Raw genomic sequence first — 27,746 nt, 5'->3', positions numbered from 1 at the left:
TTAACCCTATTTGGACGGGATTAGTTTCTCAGGAGGTCCTGGGGTATTTTTTTCTGCAGTTTTTTTAATTGCAATCCAGATGCAAGAGTTTTATCACTGAGTAGAAGTGTGAAATATTATTTTTCACAGACGTCCCCCTGACAAACTTGGCTAGAGGCTTTTGTTGTAGAAGCCTCAAGTACTCTGACAGATTTGAGTCATCTTGCATGTACAGCAAATTTTTCTAAGATGTGGATTTTTTGAGGGCTGTTTGCAAAAGGTCTTTAGATGTAATCTTTGGTGAAATTTTTTTTTTTAGATGTATTACTCGAGTTATAGAGGCTGTTTTCTTTTTTGTTTTAGTCTGTCTTTTTTGAATCCAGAATTTGCTGGTATTTTGAGGAATTCATTCTTTCTTCAATCTCTGTAGTAATGCCAATACCACTGTCTGCAACACAGCCTTAAAGCATGATATACCCACCTCATGCTTCACAATTGGCAAGGTGTTCTTATCGTGAAATGCAATTGCTTGTATCTTGTGGCCGAAGAGTCCTATTTTGACTATCACTTTTTCACAGCGTTTGTCTCCAAACCCCATTTGCCTTGTCTAGATGGTATATAACACATTTCAAACATTTTTGTAACTAAGCCACAGGTCAGACTTTCTTCTTATGACTCTTCTTATGAGTCTATGAAGTTTATGCTTGTACAAATAGTGCTGTATTGTGGAATGATACCAACAGGCTTGACTCAGCTTTCTGTGCCAAGTCTTAGTTTGGTCATAAAATTTGTAACAGACACTTTAAGCAGCATTTCACTTACATCATTATCATTTAATTAGAATAAGGAATCAGGAAAATATGTTCAGGTTTGAAAATTGTACAATATATAGCCCATATATTTTGAACATGTTTGTTTATTTATTTATTTATTTATTTATTGGAGACCACATCAGAGATCTGCTGTTCTCTCCACAGAGCTACGTTTACATGCTGGCTCTGCAGGGGAGTGACTGGGGGAGGTTTAGAAAGTAAACATACAGTGCAATTGTATTTTAGTGAGTAAATATGGGGATACAAGCTTATTTTGTGACATCCTCCATTGTGTATTGGGATCAGTTTGTATAGAGATATAGTTTTATTTTGGAGCTCAGAGAGGTAGTTTCTAAGCATGGCTGCATAAGCAAACTGCAGATATCCAGCTGTGTCTAAACACATTGTTCCTGAAGTTACAGATCAGACAGAATCGAGAAAGGCAGACAGAATAGGACGTTTCTGGTGAAGCATGGGGTCTTATGTTTGTTTGCATTGACATGCTGAACATGTATTGTGTCTCATAAATGTACTGTGGGTAATACTTTCTATGTAATGCCTTCCAAATGCAGCTCTGGAAACAATGAAACCACTTAAAAATGATGAGTTTTTTGATTGATTTTACCAAATTAAAACCTCTGGAATATAATCAAGAGGAAGATGGATGATCACAAACCATCAAACCAAGCTGAACTACTTACATTTTTGCATAAAGTTGGCATAAAGTTATCCAAAAGCAGTGTGTAAGACTGGTGGAGGAGAACATGCAGGTGCATGAAAACTTTGATTAAAAAGCAAGGTTATTCCACTAAATATGGATTTCTGAACTCTCAAAACTTGAATGAATACTATGAATATGAACTTATTTTCTTTGCATTATTTGAAAATATTTTAAAAGCTCTGGATCTTTTTTTGTTTTTCAGACTTTTTTTTATTTTCTGCAAATAAATGCCTAATTGACAATATTTTTATTTGGAATTTGGGAGAAATTTTGCTCGTAGATTATAGAATAAAACAACAATGTTCATTTTACTCAAACATAAACCTTTAAATATCACAGTCAGAGAAACTGATTCAGAAACTGAAGTGGTCTCTTTATTTATTTATTTTTTCAGAGCTGTATATACTATTGATTAATACTATTGAAGGTAAAATTTCTGAAAATACTGTATCTATATTTTTGGCCACATATATCTGGCACCCACTATAATGCCAATCACTCACAATCTGATCATATACATCAGCCTGCTGTGAGCACACCAGTGTTCACCCTCACCCACAGAATAACACCCAAGTAGTCCCCTTGGGTAGCACTTCATGATCAGCTTACATAGTGCTGTCTCATGACATTTGACACACCAGGGCAGGATTTTCTTTTCTACGACAGTGTCTAACATACACTAACATGGTGTAACAAAGATAATAGTTAATAGGAAGAATGCCTTGTCAACATAGTATGACCAGAATGGCTATTGTCACAAAACGTGATCTTATAATACGCATAACACATACTGTACATAATACAATACAAAACCTATGAGGCAAATGGGCTACAAAAGCAGAGGACTATGTTAAGTTCCAGTTCTGTCAGCCAAGAAAAGAAAGCTGAGGCTGCAGTGAGGTGTCGGAACAGTTAAAGACTGGAGAAATGCACCCTGGTCTGTTGAATCTGCTGAATTTTTGCCAAGGCACATATTTAGCAGGGTCAGAATTGGGCAACATCACCTTGAATCCATGGACAAACTTGCATGGGGTCAACAATCCAGTAGGGACTGTTTTCTTTGCACACTTTGGGCTAAAATAATAGGAAACAATCATTGCTTGAATGTCACAGCTCATCTAAATATTGTTGCTGACCATGTGCTTCCCTTCCTGGCCTTGTTTTATGTTCTTATCTTCTTATAAGGAACATCCTGCATGATATTGCAAAAGTGGCCTCAAACTGCCTTGAAGAACATGTTGATAAGTTTATAAGTTGTTAAGTTATTTCAGTCAAAAGTAGAAAACCAGTAGAAATTCCTCATGAAAATCTATGCGTTTCTTGACAAAGTCAAGTCAATATGAACCAGAATCTGAATTTGTTTTTTTTTTCCCAACATCTTTTCTTTTGAAATCTACGCCACATGGGACTGAGGCAGTTCTAAGAGCAAAAGGGGAGCCGTTTCTCATGAAATGTTCAGTGAGTGTATCTTCCTCTATATTGAAAGAATATTTGACATTTAATTTGCAAGCCACGGCAGGTTGGGACAGCAAAGGTCAGTGATCCTCAGCTCCACTCCAGCAGCATCTTAAAATGAAGAGCGGGAACGATGAGCGAGGAAGCAGCGCGGTCTTATCTCCGGATGCTGGTCAAGGACGCCTGAATGGGTGACAGCGAACCGACATGAACTCCCACAGTTAGAGGTCAACAAAGAGAGAAATAAGGACAAGAGGACAAGAAGGAATTGGACTTTGTCGCACTACTCCTACTTTAGTTTTCCTAACAGTGTGAACCGAGGCTGCAGACTGTGACAAACGCTGCACCCGACGTCAAAGGCAATCAGTGTCATAGCCCGGAAAAATACAGAGACTAGGAAATTAATGCAATATTAATGGCGCAAAGACTTGGCACAGGCAGAGGACACACACAAATGCACACACACACACACACACACACACACACACACACACACACACACTCTGTGGCTCACTGACGTGTTTAAACCCTGACATATCCGTACAGCATCGATGCTCAGGCACACACACATCCATACCCATACGCACACAAACACGCAAACACACCAACATGCATGAATCGTTAATTTTGTTCCTGGAGTCTGAGTTTATAATCAGTTTTGGAATGAACTTAGTGCAAGCTCAGAATGCATTTGTCTAGCGTTGACCTATATTCTCATATTTCTGTTGCCGTTTTGCCCGGTGGGAACAATAGCAAAGTTGTGTTCTAATTATTCTAGCTCCAGTTGCAGTCGAAAAATCAATGTGAACCTAAGTTATCTAACGTTTCATTGTTGCAGAAATGAGCACAGTCGATGAGCGCTTGCTTCACTTCAATCAACACAGCAATATCTTGCCTTTGCCATATCTGGCAGGCCTTCTCTCCTCATAATTCCCTTCATTTTCAGCACAACATTAAGCAGAGCCTTCGCTTTTCCTCTCTCCAGCTGCAGCCCCACTTCCAGCTCCAGCTGCAGCCCCAGCTTAAGCAGAGTAGCGTGTGCTGATGGAGCCGTAGCTGTAGAGACGAACGGCACTGACGAATGCAAATGCCGCTGATGTGAAGTGTAGGCTTGCCTAAATGGGTCCATGGTGATTAGAGACAGTGGTTCCTGTGTTGTGTGTCGGAACTGCCTCGCGCCGTCCATAAAGCAAGCCATTGTCCCACAGTTCTAAATGATTTCACACATCCTCCTACCTTCAGGGGGCAACTGAAAGCTGTGCACACTCAATTAAGTCCTTACTCTAGCATCTTCAGTCATTCCTGTTACTCTCAGTGCTTAATCTCTCTCTCTCTCTTTCTCTCTCTCTCACTCACTTTCCCACTCTCTCCATATTCACTGATATGCTCAAACATTCTGCCTTAAATTATTATTTTTTCCCTTTGTTTTGACACACAGTGCATTTGCATAAATTGTCTGTTGCTCCTGAAGCAGTTTAGCCCCACCCATTGATATTGAAATTTAAATATTTTCAATCCTAAAATGTCTTCAAGGGGTGTGCCATATTAGATCCATATTATGATAATAGCGATGTTCAATCTTGAAAGTAGTCTGTTATTTACTATGAAGCGTTAAGTGCATTTTTTGTATAATTGTTTCTGATTGCAGTTTATGTGCATTCACTATTCTGCAATATTTTTTGCTACATTACATTATTACGTTACATTATTTATTTTGCTATGCTATGATTATATTGTTATATTATTAATTATATTTGCAAAAATAATACATTCTTTTTTGTGTATATCGTTATCGCAAAAATACTCTGCACAAAACGTCCAAATGAAAGTGAAAACACCATTCAAGGGAATGCATTCAGCTACTTTGGGAAGCAATACAGATGTGTTCAAAACTCATTTAAGATGAGTTTTGGAATTTAAAGTTACAATCGTTAAACATCCTGGCCTCCCTAGCATTCTTTTTCCAACATCTGGTTGAAAGCCTCCTCTGGTAGTAGAGACAGTAATGCCAACAAAAGCAAGATAAACTCTTTATATATATATATATATATATATTATTTTTTTATTATTATTATTATTATTATTGTTATTTTTTTGCATTGTCTTGTTGAAAAATGTGTGGATATCCTTGGAAAACATGTCACCTTTAAAGCCAGTATGTTTCTGTAAGATCTCAATGCTCGATTGTATATCTTAGATGTCTATTAGATGTCTATTAGATGTTTATCAGAGACACTGATAAAGCTTCTAGACATGATTAACATAAGGCTTCAGTTTTGCACAGTAAAGTTTATTTGGCATTTGACTTTTATTTAAAGTTAGGAAGACCTTTTTCTTCTTCTGTAAAGTTGGTATTTTGGAGAAGCCTTGGCAGGTTTTTGTCAGTAAGCGAGGATAAAAATCTTCTAATTAAAGACGATAAGTGAAAAAATAAACAAACAGACTGGAGCTTTGTATTGTTTAAGACAGGGACTGATTTTCCTCCCACTCTCTCTCTCTCTCTGTCTCCCTGCTTCTAATTAAATGGTAAACAGTGATTAAAATGATTGTGTAAAACTGAATGATAAGTGTTGTTTTAAAAAATACTCTAATGTCTACCAGCCTAGGTCTGCTAGTAGGAGGATATCATCAGATATTGACGTCGATTGGCAATTAATGTTCCTTGTTCCTGTATAGAGTTACAGCCAATACAAGACCAGCTTTTGATGGTAACTTGTTTCAGATGTTCTACCTGGTATTTGAAGGTAAGAGTAAGATAGCAGATTATGTAACTCTTGACCATTTGATTTTGGTCATGCCGGTCATGCTAGTTGATCAGTTTAGTGATGCTTTTCTTGTTGTTCGTTGATGCTTGGTCATACTGGTCAACCAGCTTCATCATGGTCAAGCTTGGTTAGACTGCTTGTCTTGCTTGCTTAGGTTGATCATGTCAGAAAACCAGCTAAACCATCAAGTCATCAACTCAAATGTAACCTTTTCCGGTCAACCATCTTAACAAGGTTAACTATCTTGAGCTGACCATGCTGGTTATATCATCAGGGCAATAATTCTCACAATAAAACAAGAAAATATCTGATCTGAATATTTATTGTTAGATATCCTCCAAACCTATTCCAGCTATTCACATCTGTAGGATTTAATCTATCACTACAGACAATGATATTTCTGTAATTATAAAAGAGCAGAAAATAAATGGACTGAAAACACTCATAACAGAGGCTAATAGGATGATGTTTCAGCGCCTACTCTAATTGCTTCTATTACAAATTGTGTTGGAAGAAATGGATTTTCTGTTCTTTTAACTACAAGAAAACATGGTTGTATCTGTGGCAATCTTCTCTATCGACAGATGCAGCAGATAGAGAGAATGCTGGAAACACTGAAGCACTCCTTGAAGGCTCAGAAACACACACACACACACACAAACACACTTTTCCAGAGTTATAACACTGTAACAGACCCTTTTCCCTTGACAGTGTGGAACGAAAACAAGAGAAGAAGATAAAGTATCAGTATTTTTCTATCATTATCTCTCTCATGCTCACTCTCCTTCATGCTTTTACTTTTACTCTCTCTCTCGCTCTTGCTCTCTCTCCTTTACTCTCTCTATTGGGCACTTCACAATAGTTGCATTAAAACAAGTTGCGTTAATGGCAATATGAATAAAAATGAATGCAAATAAAGTAGAAAAGCTTGGACTGACATTACAAAAGTCTTAAATGGAATATCTGTGTTGATGGCTGTTGGCTTTGAACACCTACACCTGATTTCTTGTGAGTGAGGCACACCTGTCATTGTGCTCATGGCAAGGTGAAGAGAATTATTGTGGTTCAAGTGAGGTCTGATAGTGGGTGACCTGCATAGACGGATGGCACATAAAATCTGCTTTTATATATATATATATATATATATGTATCACTAGCCATGCCCCAACACCAAGATACATCAGCTCACAGATATGCCTTGTGCTGAGCGACATCACCCTTTGAAGTGAAGTGGGGATAGGGCACCATCTACCCACCCAGAGAGAGCAAGGCCAGTTGTGCTCTCTCAGGGCTCTGGTAGCCGATGGCAAGCTACATGAACAGGATTCGAACCGGCGATCTCCTGATCATAGTGGAAGCCCCATCTTAATCTACTGTTTTTTGCATTTACCAGGAATTAACCATAGGCACAGGCATTAACACAGACAGTGGACAGCACAGTCTGGCTTGCATTGTCCGTACTTCACATCCGAAATCACATCCATATTTAATGCATCAGGCCTTACACTTATATCCCACAGGTCAGTGGAGCGTTCTTTAGCTAACATGGCGCATGGCTAAAGTCATGGGATACAGTAACAATTTTATGTCAGTGTATATTGATAGAAAACAAATCAAAGCTGATTTTTATACATTTTTATCAGTTAACACTGTTTCTTTCTCTCTCTCTCTCTCTCTCTCTCTCTCTCTCTCTTTCTTCCACCCTATCCTTCTCTCTCTTTCTCTCCTCTTTGTTCCAGGTTCTTGAGTGGTGAGAAGAGTGTGTGAGTGCCAGCTGCAGGCGTATTGGTGGGTGTCCAGTGAAGAGCCTCTGTCCCCCTGCTTCTGATAATGGAGCACCGTTTGCACATGAGGAGGCAGTGAGTAACCCTCTCTCTCTTTCTCTCTCTCTCTTTCTGGCTGCTGCTCCTTCGTTCCCGCTCAGAGGCGCTAATCTCCTCGGTCCTCTGCGCTGTGCGTCTTTGAAAGTTGTCCCTCCTGTGAGAGCTGTTCCCAATTATAACCTTCTCTCAAGTACCTGGCTGGGATTATTATTGCACGTCAGCTCAGCACCTTCAAAAGCCTGCCGCCAGGGCTGCTGATTCTTTCTTTCTTTTTTTTTTTTTTTTACCCTGCCACTTTAGAGGGGTTTCTTCACAGCTCCGTGCATCCTAGAGCAGATGAAGGCCCGCTGGAAGGTCGACTGGGGAAGTAGCTGAGCGGAGATGCTAGCTGAAAGTGCCTGGTGAAGCGCGGCACAGTGGGTAGTTGCGCTAGCGCGGCTGACGCGGTTTTGCGGTCATCCGCCCAGGAAAGGCGCTTCACAAAGTACGCTGCATTATTTAACTCCGGCCTGTCAATTATGCAGGATGACATAAGGCCAACAGGGATAGCTGCTGCTGTGTACTCAAGCCTGTCTTTGAACCTTCATTGTAAAAGTGCAGATAGCCCAGGCTTACAAGGCCACCAGGCCCAGTCATGGCCTCCTCTGCTTTGTTGGAGTACAAAGGCTGGTGCTATTTTTTTTTCTGATAAAAAAAAAAAAAAAGCAGCACAGGTATATTGCAATGTGACATAATACACACACATCATCAAAGAAAGAGTTGCAGAATAGTTGCAACCAGAAGGAAGTGTCAGATTGCAGTGCTGTTTGGAAGAAATAATTATAATAAAACAAAATGAATATAGTCTTGGTCATATTAATTGAGCTACTTCTAAAGAAGTAGGGAAAAGAGTGTGTAACATGCATCTGTAACGCATTTGTGATGCAACAAACCAGACGTCTTGGCATGGAGATATTTAAACTAGAACTTAGATCGGGCCCCAAATATTCAGCCTGACCCTGCCCGAGCCCGTGCACATTCGACCCACCCCATAAACTGTCATTTTGTGCCCAAGCCAGAAATAAACATTTTTTTAGTAAGTAAAGTGTTAAAACTGAGCTTTAAAAAAAAAAAAACCTTTGGACTGTTTGAATAAGGGAATCTGTTCAGAATGATGTTAATTAACATTGCAAAACATTGCAAAAGAAGCATAGACCTATTATTTAAGAAAAAAAGTTTATTAAGAACAGTTTTGTGAAAGATTAAAACACCAAGGAATGCGAACAATGATCCACAGCCTAAACATCAGTAAAAAAAAATATGTCTGATTGACTTTCCTCTAATCTAAAATAATTTAGCATGTTTTAAGAATATAAAATAATTCTAAACAAACAGTTTTTATATTAAGCTTATATGTGTTACTTTGCTTATCGTGCCATAGCTTTATATAAAATAAAAATAGCATTAAAAAACAGATTGCTACATCTGAGACTATTTTCTGGAGCCTGACCCGATGAAAGTGGTGGAAAATCTCGGCCCGAGTTCGGGTCGAGGCCTCGGATCGGGTCTGTTTCAGGCAGAAAATCTAAACTTTAGTTTAAACTGCAATAATTCATTCCATACAGCTTAAATAAGAACTTTGGTGTAAAATTGTCTTTGAGTGTAGTAAAACATGATAAATAGTACTAAGTTTTGTTAAATAGCCCACCTCCGCTCTCCCTCAGCTTTCTAAAATCTAGCAATTTTGTTCAATTGGTCCAAACAGGCTAGAATGGGTTTAAACAGGGCACATTTTGCCCCTGCAGATAAATCGCTTTTTCAACTGTTATCCAGGCTCAAAGTAGCTCCACACCATATTGATAGAATCTTGAGAGCCCTTACATTTAAAACTAGGCATTAATAATTTAAAAAGTGAATAAGAAATTTATTAAAACCCACTGTTTACAACCCATAGCGTAACCTACATCTCCAGGGACCGCTATCTTAAAGTAAATTCATGATCAGTACAGTGACGAGCATGTAATGTTGACGGAAGTTCTCCTTAAGGTATTTTCCACCACAGTTCCTCCTGATTTTGCAGTAGTGGTGTCAGAAGCATTGATAGGGTATCCAATAGCATCCCACACATATTTTCAGTCAGAAATAAGTTTCATGATGCAGCTACCCATGGTATAGTATTTGTGGTGTAGTATCATCAAAGCAAGGTCTTTAGATGGCAGCAGTATGTGGACGAGCATTGTATTGTTGGAACGGTGCATCGAAGTGTGTGTTTAAAAAAAACAGGCCTTGCTCAAGAGCCCAACAGTGGTAGCCCATAAAAAACTTGGGTATCGAACCCACAAACTTGAGGCACCACTGCTGACCATATGTGCTCAAATCAAAACATCAGTGTTTTAAGAGGGTCAGCCTTAGCTTTCCAGGGAAATAGCAATAGCAAAGTGAGAAATTAGAAATGACCACTGTGAAGGTTAAGAAGACAAAAGGTCTCATGTTCTTAACTATATATTTAACGTTAATGTAGCAACATTTCAGGTCCATTTCTGTTGGTCTGTTGGACTACACTACAAGTTTCAGATATAGCAGCAACATAAGGCACACAATCCCTTCGAGATGCTTTTTCTTTCCAACTTCACTGCCGAAACACTCGACAGCTGGAATCCAGACTGCTGTGAACGGGATGGAGTGCGTTTTGTTTGTGCTACACAGGTCCCTGGTGTACAGGCAGTGTTATATGGTTTGAGAAGCTGTCAGTCAGCTGTTATGAAAGCGTGGTGCGGCTGAGCTTGTTAGAGCGGTTGGAGCTGGGAATGGGGTGGTGTGATAGAGAACCCACACTGGCCCCTTTAAGAGCGGATAAGCCCGTGTGTGTTATCTCTTAAACGCTCCAGTGCTGACTAATGTGCAAGACTGGAATTTTTAGGAAGATGTCTTTTATCAGCAAAGTCAAAGAGACACTCAACCTACTTCACATCCTCTATTTCTTCCACTTTTCAAAGCTCTCCTTCTCTTCTCTGAGCCTATTTTTCTTTTTTATTTCTCTCTCTCTCTCTCTTTCTTTTTTTTCTCTTCTATTGCCTTCTGCACACACCATCACAGAGGAACACTTATGATGTCTTTAAATTGCTTTATTGCAGTCCAACCTTTCCGCAATCAACCCGTTGGTCTCTTCAATGGCTCTTCATCAGTGTTGACCCTGCTGTATATCTGGTGTTACAGTAGCGGGTCTATCTCTCCCTGTGTTCTGCCTGTGTCCCTCGTCCTGTGTCCCTCGTCCTGTGTCACACGTCCTGTAGAGAGAGTATGAGAGCTGCTCTCTCAGCAGCTGCTCTCTGGGTCAAACAGAATATATAGTACAGGCAGGCCAATGGGCGAGGCAGCCCTCAGGTTATGCTGCTATTCTTAACTATCTCTCTCTCTCTCCCCATTGTAATTAACTGGCTACTGTTCTTAACATATCACCATCCATTCCTCCATTCATCCATCCATCCACTCGTTCATTCAGCCATTGATTTATCTGTCCATCATCCCTCCTTCCACCCATACCTCTCACCATCCATTCATGTATCTATCTATCTACCTTCTGCTATTCCCCCAAGTACACTGTCTAACTGTCTGTCATTGGCCTACCAATCTATACCTCAATCTGTCCATTCATTCAACTCTCCCTCTATTCATAATGTCATCCATTGTTCCATTTATCCTATCAATATCTTATCTATTTATTTATACCTGCATGCATTTTTCCGGTGTGTAATACAGTACCTGCATACATTCCTCTTTCCATTCAAACTGATCTGATCATTCTTTCCTTTATTAATTTATATAATGTTCCTCCATTTACCCCATCTATTAACAACACTTTTATCTGCATATCATAAAATTCCTTCCATCGTTCCTCAAACCGTTCATCCTTATTTCCATCTATTCACTCCTGCTTTTATCTGTTTGTCCTGTGCATCAATTCATCCATTGATGCATCTATTCATATACACCTGCATCCATGTTTCTTCTATTCATATGGTGATCCCTCTATCCATGCATACATTGTTCAATTCATTCGTCTGTCTAGCTATATGCATCCATTTATCAATCCATCCATTCATCCTTCATCCATTAATTTATATACTGTACCTCCACCCATCCCCATCAATCAACATCATTTTAAATATATATTATTTAATTCCTTCTTATATATATACATATGTCTATTTTCTATCAACACCTCCCTTTTTTATCTGCATACATATCTATCTATTCTTCCGTCTATCTAGCAATATATCCATATATTTATAAATCTGTTCTTCCATCCAGCCACACCTCTATCCATTTTTCAATTGTCCTGTCAGTACCTTCATTTATTAATAAATGCATTCTTCTATATGTCTACCCATATACTGTATCTATCTATCCAACTAGTATTCATCTGTATAGTATCTCCCCTCTATTTGTACTGCTTATAATGTATTTATACTTTATCTTCATATGAATATCGATATTTATTCATCTATTAATCATTCCTCAAACTAATCATCCTGGGCATCCATTTGTCTATTAATTCATCTATTCACACCTGCATCCATGTTTCTTCTATTTATATGTTCCTCTCTCTATCTATGCATAAATTGTTCAATCAATTCATTCATTTGTCTATCTAGCTGTTTGCATCCATCCATCGATATCCATTCATCCATTAATTCTTTAATCCTTTAATTAATGTCATTCATTCCTCCATCCATCTATAACTTTTTTTTTATCCATTTATTTATTTATTTATTTATCCTCTCCTTCATTCATCCATTCGTCCATTAAAGAGAACCTCATTTCATTAATTCGTCAACTCATTCATCTATCCATCAATACCTCCATCCATCCATCTATCAATCAATCCACCCACCCACTTACCTTTACTCTTGTCATTAGCTGGTGTGTGTAATATGATGATCGATAGAGAGTCCCTGCTGAGTTATAATAGCTTCATCTCAGTGTGCAGCTGAGCAGACAGATTTTGGTCAGTGTTAAATTATATATTTACATCTCTATAGACTTCACCTAACTGCAGGTGATCTTTTCAAATGATAAGTAAGTTATATTCATTAACAGTGTAAAGAGGTTCAGGGAGGACCTGGAAAACTCCAGAATAGTTGTTCTGTGGAGCTGTTCAGCAGTTCACTCCTTTCATTTCTACAGTGGTCAAAGAGAAATACAGGGGTACTTTGTAGTGCTTTGTATATGTTTATTTGTTTCTTGTAACATGTATATTCATTTCATAGGCTTTCATGTTCCCTCGGATTGCTGAGCTTTATTTTACTTACAGTACTGTTTTCCTCCTTTGAAGTTCAGCATATTTTTTAGGGAGAGCGAGAGCAGGGGAGGGAGGGAGTGACGGAGAGACAGAGAGAAAGAGCGAGAGAGAGTGGAACAGCAACAGCAACATCAACAGTGAAATAACTATAATTAACTGCAATTTGGAAGCAATCTGGTGCCCACGTGTGTACATACCTTACGAGAGTATTTGGGATAAATTGTGTTAGTTTTACATAATTTTCTCAAAGCAGCGGCAGCGTATTAACAATGTAAAGCCAGGAGAGAGAACAGCATATGATTTTCTTATATAAATGTTTAAAGAAACAGCTCCATCTACATGACAGTTTTTTTTTGGGCATTTTTTAGAAGGTCATTAGGAAGCAGTTTTAGTAATTAGTGTTGGACTATATATATATATATATATATATATATATATATATATATATATATACTGTATATGTTTTTTATTTTACATCAGATAGTTCTTATTTGACTCTCTTTAGTAAAAAAAAAACAAACAAAAAAAACCTACAGTTCTATAATTACAGACTGTAGTCCTTCTATTTCTCTGCATACATTATTATCCTCATTTCACTCCGTTCTTCAATGGTTGGGACTAGTGCTGCACAATATATCTTACCCAGCCCAAAACTAGCACATGTGAAGCCAGCCAACAACTCTTTTCTAACTGCCAATAAGGTACCAATACTGGGTAGTCAGTGCACTCAGAGGAAAGTGCAGCGACTCATCTCTGCTACATCAGCCAACAGACACCCAGTGCTGACCAGCATCCACCACAAGCAGAAGGCAAGACGCATGACCATGAAGGCAAGCAGCCAGGACCCAGGACCCAAGATTCAGATCATTATGACAGCGCTAAACACCCTGGGCCCTTAAATGTTGCCTTTTAAATTGTATCACATCTTTAATCAAATCTGCATTCAGCCTTGGGGCCATCATTATAAGGGACATCAATAGAGTGCCTCAGCTAACAAACTACTTTAGATAACATTAGCAGTACTGATGACAGAACCTGTTAAATGTGTCAAGCTCAACTTAACATGTATTTTACAATCATGTTTTTAATTTAAATTAAGCAACAGATCTAGTCAACCATTAAGATTTTTTTATTTTTAATCAAATTCACTGTAATCTATAGTTCTATAAATCCATATTCCGCCATTTTTTAGCTTCTCTTCTGTGGTTAAAAGGTGTCGATTCTGTGATGCGTGTGACATAGCTGCCAGCTCCTGCCCGATTGCCTGGATGTGTTTAGTGCAATGCAACCCAGCATGCACCGGCCCTCTCCATTGAAATGAATAGAATAGAAATTTGTTTTCAAGTAGCAGGCCAGAAATGATCATTCTGCGGACCGCAATTGGCCAGGGGGCCACGAGTTTGAGACCCCTGGTCGAGGATTAATGTAAAACTAAAGGACACTAAACAGTGTATTGGTGGACACTGGAAGAATAGAGATCAACTTTTTTATATTTAACTGAATTCAACTAAATATCTATAGCCATTGTTTTAAAACAATTGTTGAGAAAACTGAACATGTACATGTACAGCTTAATTTAACAGCGCATTCTGGCCAACCAATGTAACTGGACCATAACCAGCATAAAAATTTCAGCCTCTGTTAAGTCTTATTGACCTTAGTGAGTTTTAAATGGAAGCTTTCACCCAATTTGTTTCTGCTGGGTTACTCAAATGTGTTTTTAAAAATGGATACATTACTGCAAAGAATAATAATATTGTGATACTACGATACAGTATATCAATGACACTAAGACAAAACACACCATCATGCCACCCTACTATAAGGTTCCACTGAAAAACGTATATCTAATCACCTGATAACTAGCTTATGTTAAACTTAAAGGAGAGCTCTGGTGTACAATGGACTTTTGGTGTAGTAAAACATGAATAAAAAGTACTTACCTTTTATGAATAGCACCTCCGTTCTCCCACAGCGTTTCCAGATCCAAAACTTTTAACAGTTTGTCCAAACACCCTGTAGACTGGGTGACACAGGGCATAATTTACCCTGATAAATAGCTTTTTCCACCGTTATCCAGCCTTAAAGAAAGCTCCACACCTCCTTGCTAGAATCCGGAGAGCTCCGACATTTAAAACAAGGCATTAATAACTTTAAAAAAAGTGAACAAGAGGCGTATTAAAAACTACTGTTTACATCCCATAACGCTAGCTTCAGCTCCTAGTGTCGCCATTACTGAAATGAAAATAACATAGACATATTTATACCGGCGCCAGGAGGCAGGCTATGTGGAGTCTATGTATGTATGATTCTAGCAAGGAGGTGTGGAGCTACTTTGAGCTGGATAATGATGAAAAATCGATTTATAGGGGTAAATTATGCCCCGTGTCACTCAGTCTGAATGGTGTTTGGACAAACTGTTAAAATTTCTGGATCTCGGAACGCTGTGGGAGAACAGAGGTGTGCTATTCATCAAAGGTAAATACTTTTTATCATGTTTTACTACACCAAAAGTCCGTTTTACACCAAAGTTCTCCTTTAAATTACTGGTTGTGTGACCATCCCCTAATGTTAGACTGATAATTGTTGTAATATGGTTAGAAATGTCAGAAATAAGTAGATAAAAATGAATGAATGTGGTATTCTTCGTACTTCATCATCTGTCATTCGTGAGCTCTTTTTCTGAGAGCTCAGAGCGTGATCTGTCTCTGAAGTCACGGCCGTGAGAAATCCCCCACAACACTGTATAATTCCTGACATTTGCCTTCCATTGGCTCGTTGACTCCCTGACTCCCTGAATCATTATTCATTTATTTCACTTCCTGCAGACACCTCACTCTCTGTCTCTCCTCCTTCTTCTCGGCGTAGATCATCCCCTTCTAACGTCACTGTGCTGCGTCCAAGTACGAGACGGCCTGAAGTGTGACAGATCGCCTTGGCAACCAGGAAAAATGTCACTGGCTAAAGGAGCAGTAGTAGAGCAACTCTTTGGACAGGAGATGGTTTTGAGTGGGCAAGAAGTGCCTGAGTGACCTGCAGAGTGTCTAGATGCATGTGTAGAGGTGTAAATAGTGTCCAGTGTATACAATATATGGACAAAGTACAATGTATTGAGACATGCCTCGTTATCATTGAATTCAGGTGTCATTTCATTGATATATTTATGGCAACAGGTGACTAAAACCAAGCCCCAGTCCATTCAGCCTGTGTTTATATTACAACATTAGTGAAAGAATGAGTGATTGATTCCATTATCACTAATCAGCTGGTGAAATTTCTTCCTTCCAAAATAATGATGTGCCAAAACGTAAATTTATGAAATTCTGAAATTGAAACCAAACAAAACAAAACATTTGACCAAATACAGGCAGAATACACTTTATATACTTTTTTTTTCAATATTGCATAAATGAAATAGCCTTAATATACATTTGTCATGCTTTTTGAAGAAAAAAAAACATTGCAAAATTAGAATTTGCACAAAGCAGACATACCATGCAGACATACCAACAATGCTCAAAAAGTGTTTTTATTACATACAGCTCTGGGGGAAAAAAAAGAGACAAATTTAAAATTGAGTTTCTTTGATTTTACTAAATTAAAAACCTCTGGAATATAATCAAGAGGAAGATGGATGATCACAAGTTATCAAACCAAACTGAACTGCTTGAATTGTTGCATCAAGAGTGGCATAAAGTTATCTAAAAGCAGTGTGTAAGACTGGTGGAGGAGAACATGCCAAGATGCATGAAAACCCAGGGTTATTCCACCAAATGTTGATTTCTGAGCTCTTAAAATTTTTCGAATATGAAATTGTTTTCTTTGCATTATTTGAGGTCTGAGAGCTCTGCATCTTTTGTTATTTCAGCCATTTCTCATTTTCTGCAAATAAATGCTCTAAATGACACTATTTTTATTTGGAATATGGGAGAAATATTGTCTGTAGTTTATAGAATAAAACAACAATGTTAATTTTACTCAAACATAAACCTAAAAATAACAAAATCAGATAAACTGATTCAGAAACTGAAGTGATCTCTGTATATCTTGCTAAATTATTGCCTCAGCTGCTTAATAAAATCTAATCTTAAATTATAAAATGCCACAGAGGACTTTTAATCTGAAACAAAGGTCTCTCACACACAGCAGCTGGCGGTTTTCCTGTGGTTGCTAACAGCAGGGAGGCAGGGCTAACTGACACTGTAGCTAGATTTAAGTAGTCTGGAGAGGTTTAGCTGTGATGCAAACTAACTATTTTTTTAGCTGGATTACTCACCGAGTTAGATGACAGGCTGAATCTGTGTGAGCTCAGTCTTCACACTGCCCTTTGGTTATAGTACTGCTTTCTTTTTACTCTCTCCCTGTCTGTTTTTAATAAATCTGCTGATTAATAAATGCAGAGGTACAAACCTCTCCTCCTAGAATTGCAGTGGGTTACCATATTACCTCAAGTTATAAAAGATCCTGTAGGTGTCCCAGTGTGTAGGTGTCCCAACACTTTTGTTCGTATGAAGCATAGCACTGTGGTTATTGAAATTCTGCGTAAATTCTTCATAAACAAATCTTATTTGTCATGTTACCTCATTGCTTTTATTCAGAAGCGACACAGCAGTGTATCAGAACTGCTTACGCATGTCTAAAACCCCGGACTTACTGCTATCTATAGATAGCAGCCTGTTCTGTTTTGGATGGTAGGCATTTCTTTGAGATGTATTTGTAGCTGCTCAGCACAAAAGAATAGAATGACACATTGTGGGAGACTGCTGTGGAAGACTCATTGAGAGCTGTGCAGTTACACTACAGGCTTTTGTTCAGTAAAGAGGCAGTCAAACTTGCAGCTCATCCACTGGAGTTAACAGCGTCAAATGGCCACCATTCAGCAGCCTTGTATTCCTCAAACGTTGAGGAAGTGATATTTTCTGCTGTACCATCATTTTCAATGACAAGGTAACTACCAGAGTGCCCAGAGGCTGCACAGTAGTCATTTGTAAGATTCTGGGAGTACTTCACAAAGCTAGTCAATGTGGGGATTGTCTAATAGAAGCGTTCCTGACGTCTCCTGTTTTGGAACAGACTTGTGGTTCTGGCTGGGTTAAAAGGATAGGCTTGAGCCATGCTTTCACTGGACTGCTAAAACGCTTTTGTGTATGACAAACGTTGCAAAATGAAAGGTAATTGGTCTTGTGGTATTACTCTAAAGCATTAATGTAGGGGAATCTTATAGTTACTACATACTAGTAGTCACTAGTTCTGCAGACTATGGAAACTGTGGAAGATTCTTATTCGCACTACATCCCATACAGGAAGTCAAAAGGCATGTATTGTCATTACATCTGAGTTCAAGTACACAGTGCAATGAAATGACATTACAATTACATTCCTAAGGAACCATGGTGCAACTTCAGAAATCAATATTTGGTGCAATAACCATGGATTTTAATCACAGTTTTCATGCATCTTGGCATGTTCTCCTCCACCAGTCTTACACACTGCTTTTAAATAACTTTATGCCACTCCTGGTGCAACAATTCAAGCAGTTCAGCTTGGTCTGATGGCTTGTGATCATCCATCTTCCTCTTGATTATATTCCAGAGGTTTTCAATTTGGTAAAATCAAAGAAACTCATTCTTTTGAAGTGGTCTGTTAGTTTTTTTGCAGAGCTGTATATGACAAAGAGTTGGATATGTTGGGTAGCAAGTGAACAGTCACTTCCTAAAGTTTATGGGTTGAAAGCAGGAAATTGACTTGGTGAGTCAGAACATCTCCAAAACATAAAGAACGGCTTGTGAGCTGTTCCCACGATGTTGTTTAAAGTATCAGTATAGTGTATAGTATCAGTAAAGGTCCCACTTACCTACACCTACAATTTACAGGATATCAAGGCTAATATCTGCTGCTGACATCTTGGTACCAGATACTACAGGTCACCTTCAGAGGTTTCTGCTGTGCCGGCATAGTAGGGCTTACTCAGTATTTAGAAAGAAGTACCTGATCAAGAAGAGGCTGATCAGTGTATACTTGTTTAATAGCCACAGTGTTAAAATCTGTGATTACTGCAATCCTCACTAACATATTTTCAATGACTTTATCTCATTGTTGGCAGATAAGAGGCTTCTTGTTGGACAACAGTTGCAAATATCTGTAGACATGAAGTGCAGCTAACCGGTCATTTGTTATTTAAACCAGTGTAAGACTAGAGAGGCATATAGTTTTTGGTTTTGTAGATGCAGAAGGTTTTATGGGACTCATAAAATGAGGAAAAATATTATGCTAGTATCGAGTTTCAAATCTCCCAGTGTATGTAATTGCTATTCATTTTCCTCTGTTTTGGGGAATGTGACATTTCTACTACATTTCTGTGAGTTGTAAAGTCATTGTTTTTACAGAGAGGTGTTGTCAGTGAGGTGCTTTCATCCATGTAGTGCCTAGAGCAAATCACATTCATTCAGTTTCACTGTGAAATGCTATCTGTGAAGTGCTGACGTTATGTTTTACTGCAGAACCGACCGACAGCTGATGCTGAGGCTATTTCACTTCCAATATTTCTGTTCTAAACAGTTTTAAACACACATATATCATACATACATACACACACACATGTGGGTAAAGACATGGAGGTAGATAAAGTGTGTGCTGTCTGTTTTCTAAAGGGCACCCTCTGAGTCTGCACTACGTTAATGGGCTCATTTGTTACTGTAATGAGTAAATGCTAGGCAGTTAGCTACATTGTACCTGCTTAACCATAGAAAAAGCTGTCTGGGGAGCCATCTTTTTCTCTCAGCTTATTTTTCAGCCCCACTTCCTTGCTTCCTCTCTGACATACAAGCGGTGCCCTCTAAGTTGGGAGACAATGGGGGAGAGTGGAAATGGATGAAGCGACAGAGAAAAGAGCAGAACAGAGAGATTTGCTGAGCCATGACTGCTCTATTCAGAGCAAGGTGGCTGAGTGTGGAGGAGAAGGAGAAGAAAGGGAAGAGAAGATGAGAGTGAAAGGACAGGTATTGATTGTGTTTCCTGATTATCAGCCCCGCGGCTCGGCTTATCTTTGACAAGCAAATTCGCCTTTTTTTACGCGCAGCCTCTGCATCAGTTATTCCATTCAGCTCCTCCTTTTCCGCCTTTTCTTCCCCGCATTCGAGCAGCAGGCCATCAATTTCTCCTTTTATTTCTCCTTTTTATCTTCTCACTCTCTAGTGATTTATGTCCATCTCTTGAGTTTGACACGTCTCAACTCTTCAGCATCTATCTTACGGTGATTCGGTCCACTCCAGCAGCTTGTGTGCGTTTGATCCTCCGGACTGGTTGTTGTCAGTCGTGTTTGTGCGAGTTATGAGGATTTGTTAAGGGCCACTCAGAATGAAAGATTCGCAGGAGTCGCAGCTTTTTGGAGCTCTAATAAGAGTGATCCATCATCGCAGAGTTAAGAGCCTGAAGCAGTCTCCAGCTTTTCTGCTAATGGGAACATTTCAGCTCCCTCAGCTCTACCACCCAAGAAATCTGTTTTTGATTAGTGAGTTTTTTAATAGATCGTGGCCAGCAAAGGAAAGAGAGCTTTGCCAAATGACGGTCTGAGGAATCCTCTTAAGGGGCCTAAATTATAAATATATTATATATATATATTTCTGTTTTTTGTTTGTTTGTTTTCTGGTCCACTTATTATGTGTGTTTATTATTTTCCAACTGCGTGTCCTCCTTTATGACAGTATAAACAGTCTGTTACTGTACTTTTTGGACCTTTGTTCTGATTGGCCAGTCTGTACAATGCTGGAACACTCTTCATATGAACACTCTTTGTATGAATGGACGGGAATAAACTGCTATAGGCTTTTGATTTTAAAAGAAAATGTTTTTTTGAGCATAACAGTTGTATTTACTTAGGCGCTTCCCCGTTAGAAGAGAAACATGGCGACACCCTTGCTCACTTTGATATAGGCATCCTTACTAGTGTTGCTTAATGCACCTTATAAGAAAATAAATCCTGTGCACCATGTAGTTCACAAAAATATGGGAAACAAAAAAGGATTGTTTTTACAGCTCTGGTTTCATATGCTGTGCCAGGCAAAATTTCCCCTGGTCAAAATTATTTTACTGGAAGGAGCTAAGCAAGAAATTATGACAGTTTCTTTTCATTTAAAACATAACGTGAATGTTTTAAGCAAGATTATATTTATATTTTGTGTTTTTTTTATCCCATACAGTATAAAATTAACAAAACAAAAAATGTTGGGCACTTTGCATGGGCAGTACTTAGTAACAGTTGGCTACATCATGCTTTCCAGGAACAGTCTCTCTCCCTCTACCTCACCATAATTTCTTACTGAACTACAGAGAAGGATTTTATAAATTGTCTCCTCTTGAGCTTTTTTTCTGTAGTTATTAATCTGACTGATGAAATTACTGGAGTGGAGTCTGCAGTGAAAACAATAATCAGAGAGTCTCACTCTGCCATAGCTCAATCACAGCCGCTAGAGTCATTAGATGTTGAAATAACCTGCTAACGAATGAATGAGAGCTGGCCATTATTGTGCATCTGTGTCATAATTGCAAATTGCATCAGATAATCAAGAGGGGAATAAAAGATCAGGATAAGAAATGTCTAAAGGGGTGGAGAAGGTTGGGTAGGTTTTCAAAGCTTTTACTTCGTAAAATAGCTTTAAAATATCTGAAAGGATATTTGGCAGGTTATCTCCTTCTCATTATTATTTGTTGTTACTTTATTCTTTTTTATGTTAATATTTGCCGATATTTTAAATTAAGATAAATTGGGGCTCATGTATTTTTTGATTGGACGTACAAGTTTCAGTGTTTCAACCCTCCAACCACATGGAGTACCATAGCAACCATTTGGCAATATGCTAGCAATGACTTGAGAATGAGAAACACTCAGTAACACCCAACAGCTAAGTAACACCCTTCTTGCAAAAACTAATCAACAGTATAGCAACAACTTAGCAACCAACCACCCAGTATACCACAGCAACCACCTACAACACCAGTTTCACCCAAGTGTCCATATAACCATATTATGTTTGTATAACATATTTCTACACAAATGCACAAGTACCACTCAACCAATGACATTGAGTGCCACAGCAACCACTTTTCAATATGCGAGTTAACCACATGGTAACATCCTAGCAACAACTAAAGTACACATAGGGGACACTGTAGCAGCCACAACTAAACAATATAATAACCACTGAAGAAAACACCTGTTAGGCCATAGCAACCACTTAGAACACCATTTTCTCACTAGTTATCTTGTAGCAACAGCCTAGCAACTGCCTTGGAATGAAAACCATTTTTGTTGGAATGTTTTCCATCCTGAACTTCTTTCTCTTCTCCTCTGTTGTAATTAAGAGGACTGTGTTTCAGTGAACTGATTATGTACAGTTAAAAATACAGACTCTCGTGGTTCTTGCCTTAGGTGTACTCCAGTTGCAAGCGTTTAGTAGGAAAATAAGTAACAAATTAGCCCTTGTGTTGTCTTGCGGGTCAAAAATGAACCTCTACCATGTTTAGCTGTAGAAAAAATACCTTAAACTACTTGAAATTTTATGACTTCTTAAAGGCACACTATCATTAGAAAGTGTGGTACTTTGTTTTTTGTTCATGTTTCTATGTGGGCTGTACACGACTAGGGTACAAAGATTGTCTTATGGGTCATTTTTGACCCATGAATTATAGTTAAGGAATAGAACACGAGAGGGAGTGTGTTATCACGAATAACGTCACGGCTGTGATTTGGTTGTAGGCACGAGCCACAATGTTATTTGTGATAACACACGACCTCAAATGTTGTTTTGTACAACATTTTTTTTTTTTTTTTGCAAAATGAATAAAGAAAATAAATCAAAGAACTTTAAGGTATTCAGAATGAATATGCTTTAATGTGGACTGTGCCTTCCGCCAAAAAGTAGTTCCACAACAACTGTAACAGAACTGAAACTTAACTAACGGTGTATGGTTCAGGCAGGCTAACACCACGAAAGTTAGCTTGAAAGCAAAATTGGGAATAAGTGAAGACGGTAACATTAGGAGCGTGAAATAACGCTAATACTCTCCTCTCCTGCTCTGTGGAGTCGTCTTCAGGTAAATGCTGCTCATTTTTGAACACAAAACATTTCTGCCTGTTTTGTTGGGTGGTGTTGGTTTTAGCTAACCGGCTGGACTGTGGTGGTTAGGTTAGCGTAGCTTCCTTTAGCTCAGCATTAACTTAGCTTAGCCTAGCCTGGCTGGTTAAGTTACCGTTCTGGCTGTAAGACGGCATTAGTCGAGCGATTTTCCTTCCCTTTTTTCCACAAAAGACGAGTCAGGGCTGCGGGCGATTGTGCCGTGGTTGAGCGCTAGCCTGTGCTAAGCTAACGCTGCTGCTGATGCCGGTGGAGGCAATGATTTAAAACTGTACTGTGTATATACGCCGTTACTGTGTATATACGCCGTCTGACAGGATGACTCCAGGGCCAACAGTGTATTCAGCTGTCCAAGTCCAGGACATTTTATCCCATCCACCTTCCTCCTGTTCATCACACCAGCCATCCAAAAAATCATCCTGAAAAATACAAATTTGAAGGGTTATTTTGGGGCTTTGGTAGAGCAGGTCATTTTTTGATCCGTAGGACAACAGTAAAACAGTAAATGTAGGTTTTTAGTGAAGGCCTGGTCATTGGCCCAGGTCTTGCAATATATTAACCCTCATTGATCCTGCAGTATACAGAAAACATGGCAGACCCCATCCCTAGAGGCAATCAGGTGGTACAGCACTAGAGGCCCTGGAAGCTGGTGGTTGGTTGAGGTAATAACTTGAATGCTGAAGATTTAATTTCTACTACAGTTCAAGCCTTGCAACCTCATACCTATTTATTAATCATTAGCAAAGAATTGAGCTTGATCCTATTATAGGGCAGGCGGTATTGTTATCCACTACGCAACACCAACTCTGCAAAGGTTCTTCATGTCATTTCTCTACAGAACACTTCCCGACACCTCACTTTTGTAAGAGTGTATATCTGTAATCTACAACACTGCAGCACAGGCACTCAATACGCCCAAGAAATCAATACGTCACTGTGAACAACAGCCCCGAGAAGAATGCGCTCCAAACGGCGCTCCAGACACTTTTAATGAGAGGAAATTCTTCACAAAAGTTGCTGTGAATAAGAATGAGTCAAAGACTAATTATGTCTTTTGCAGTCAGGCAGCAGTAATGGAGTCTGCATCCAATGATTTGGCATAATCTGTTGTATGTTATTTACTCAGGCAGTTACGCATTTCACTTCCGCTCGGTGCACATGAATGAGTGTGTCCTCTTCCCGAGTGTGTGTGTGTGCACGAGCGCACGCACGCGTGTGTTTCCACTTGAGTGGGTGTCGGGCCTATGGGACGCAGATGCTGGCACAGACTCGGCACCGTGCACACTGATTCCCCCATAGTGACCGACAGTGCCAGCTGATACTATACACACACACACTCACTCAGAAACACTCACACACACTCAGTCACACTCACACACACATGTACACACCAACGACCAAGCCATGTGCATCCACAAGCCCGTACTCGTCCCTTTCGTGCATCCTCATCATGCACAGGGGGATGTAAAAATGAGACGCTTTCACATGTAAAACTGTATGAAATTTAGATACATAAGACTCATCTTGAAGCACTTTTTAATCATTATTTTTTACAATTGTTTTTAAATGTTTATCATCAGCAGATGCGTTGTATGAGAACTATAGTGATAATGAACAAACCTTGCAGAATTTTGACAGAAATCACATTTAACCTAATGTGAAAGTGTTGCATTACTAAATTACAAGCAAAGCATTCTTTTATAGAAATGTATAGTTTGTTATATAGTACTTTTTACAAAGGTTCCAAGTAGTTTAATTTACATCAACAACATTTTTATTTATTTATTTAAAGAACCCTACAAATAACAAGCTAAACATTCAAAACTTTCAAAGAGTTGTTGTGGTTCTAAATAGAACTACAGTATTTCTTATACTGGAGAGCTAAAGAAGCCCCTTGTGTAAGAATCTACATGTAGAGTCCATTTTTACTCCCAATTATATTTATACTGTATAAAAGAAAAAGCTTAACTTACAATGTTTTGACATGAAAGACGATAGAATTATTTCTGCAGTTATCTGATTATTCAAGTGGTTATGTTTATACAGCATACTTTCATTTTTTAGATCAGAGAAAGTATCTAAAAATTAGATAAGAAATCCAATAAAGAGAGCTGTATTTTAGCTTAGTAATCATTTTTCTCAGTCAATTTATACTCCTAATCTGAATATTTTCTAATTTCCCAGTCTGTGTATGCATGAAAACAGACCCTGGTACAGGAAATAAGTGAGCAGCAATGCTGAAACTGAAAGATTTAAATAATCTTCATCTTCTAGCTGATGTATGTTTTTATTGCAGGTTGATGTGTTAAAAAAAAAAAAAAAACACATCATGAAGTTTGACTTTCAAGGAGATTTTGTTGTCATTCGCATCAAAAAAAGAATAGAACAAAATAGATATCAAGATAAATACGCAAGAAAAAAATTAAAATAGGGCGAGTAGGCAGGTAGCAGCAACATGAAGTCCAGAGTGCAAGTTTTGCTATAGCAGCATGATAATGTGAATTAAGAGCAGGACACTTTACATGATAATGATAATAAGCAAGAGTCTAATTATCTGATTGCCCCTAGATTGCTCAAGTAAACACATTTGATTGGATTACTGACACATTTCAGAGTTCTGCAGTAATCATATCATGAATTAGGGCTGCACGATATATCGTTTAAGCATCGCCATCATGATCGTCATCGCAGGACGTGTGATGTCACTTACGGCAATTAAATCGAACACGTCATGTTGCAATGTTTTGATTCTTGACAGAAGAAGTAGATACACAGCGCTGTCTCTGTGTCTGTGTAAGTGACCGGCTGCTGCTGTCTGAGAAGCGTGACTCAGCCTGACTCAGCTCTTGATTGGTCCGTACACGAGACAGAGCGTAGGTGGGGGCAGGGTTGTTGATGTCATGGGCCCTGCATTGTTTAATATTGCGATATATATATATATATATATATATATATATATATATATATATATATATATATATATATATATATATATATATATATAGTCGAAAAAAAGAACATTTGCAATGTATTTTTTTTTCCAATATTGTGCAGCCTTACTATGAAGTGCAGTTTCTTTATAAAGTAAGTATATTAAAATATTTTATTTTGCTTTTGTTGGAATAAATGCCTTGACTCTTTTTTTATTTTTTGGATTTTGGAGCATTAAAGTCAGGATTTGATTTCGTTCAGTTTCAAGAGCTTTGTTGAGGTCAGGATGTCCTACTCACCCCAAAAATTTGGAGGATGAAGCGCAGCACTTTTATTCCAGTGAGCACAGGTTTTTTTATACTCCTCTAGCCCAAACGTGACATTAGGCATGGAAACAGTAGGTCCACGTTTATTTGCTCCAGATAGTCCTTATTCAATGGCTGTATTATCTACTTCAGATAATACAGAGACTTCAGAGACTTGCAAACTGCATGGGTACTTGTTGACCCAGTAAAACCCAAACCCAACAGACAGAAAAACTGCTCAGTTTAAATTGCATTTTAAACTGAAAGCTCAGCAATATGTACTGAGTCTTAATTCCTGCCCAGATTTCCTGGTCTGATTTTAGCCAGCATTCTGTAAAGCTTGTCCAGTCATGCAACAGAACACATTTTGTTAGTGGGGGTCTCTGAGGGACTCTGTCATGTCCGTGTCAGTGCAATCCAAAAATACTCTGAGAATGGTGTGAATTATGTATGACTCCTCCCCCTCTGTCTGTGCCTGCGCTGCTCCACTGCATCAGCAAACCACACACACACACACACACACACACACACACAAACATATACACACACAAACTCAAGCCTATACACACACAGCATAAAGACAGCTAGCCTGTAAACACTCGCAGTGTGTGAGTCGTCTCTACTCTCTTGGCATGCTGGTTTCTTCACTGCCCCCCTCTAGGTTGATGAGTGTATTGAAGCTGCAGTTCTATCTACTGGCAATGTAGATACAGTAGCTACGTTTATATCAGGTTTATTCACAATTTATGAGGAGTCTTTTTAGTAGTTAAAAAGCTGTGTTTGGTGTGTTTCGATCTCTGACTCAGTATGTGTTTTGTAAAGTCAATACTAGGGATGCATGAGGTATCAATATCGGGCCTGATACCGTGCTAATGGACTCTAAACCCTAGAAGCTAAGCTCAGCAAATTGCTTTTAGCACCAGTGAGAAGGTGCAGCGCTCTGGACCGAATCACGCCTCGTTTCTTTTCCCATGTTTCATAGTGCCTGAAGATCCCAAACTCATCTCCCCTGGACCCGCTTAATTACTTGGATTTCTGCCTAAATTAGTCAATAAATGTGTTCTGATCTTCATCTAAGTCACAACAATAGACAAACACAGTCTGCTTAAACTAATGTTTGCATGGTTTTGGAGCCAGGATGTGGTTAGATTGGATGTGTTGGTTAAAGCTGCCCTGCCCTATAAAAAACACACACCAGTTTTGAGTGCTTGATGTGAATCATGCCTCGCACAAAAGAGCTCTCAGAAGACCTACATTGAAGAATTGTTGACTTGCATGAAGCTGGAAAGGGTTACAAAAAGAGGACCTCTAAAAGCTTTGATGTTCATGTGTCCATGGTAAGACAGACAGTCTACAAATGGAGAAAGTTCAGCACTGTTGCTTTCTCCCTAGACATATTTGTCCTGTAAAGATGACTGCAAGAGCACAGCGCAGAATGATCAATGTGGTGAGGAAGAATCCTAGAGTGTCAGCTGAAGACTTCAGACAGACGTTTTTGTTGACAAATTTACAATAAGGAAAACATTAAACAAGAATGTGCT

At 38.8% G+C, this 27,746-nt stretch overlaps 1 protein-coding gene across 3 annotated transcripts in view; it reads left to right on the top strand.

The window, feature by feature from the left end:
- dlgap3 (discs, large (Drosophila) homolog-associated protein 3) overlaps positions 1-27,746 on the top strand; it is a 283,280-nt gene that overhangs the window by 158,677 nt on the left and 96,857 nt on the right. For all 3 annotated transcript variants that reach the window (XM_022683199.2, XM_049475370.1, XM_049475371.1), the window contains exon 3: positions 7,472-7,591. The gene's annotated coding sequence lies outside the window, so the exon portion shown is untranslated. The remainder of the gene's footprint in view (positions 1-7,471; positions 7,592-27,746) is intronic.

The sequence above is a fragment of the Astyanax mexicanus genome, chromosome 3, assembly GCF_023375975.1.
Source record: "Astyanax mexicanus isolate ESR-SI-001 chromosome 3, AstMex3_surface, whole genome shotgun sequence".
NCBI lineage: Eukaryota > Metazoa > Chordata > Actinopteri > Characiformes > Acestrorhamphidae > Astyanax > Astyanax mexicanus.
Note: the sequence above shows the minus strand (reverse complement) of the source record. Positions and strands in the feature narration are given on the sequence as shown.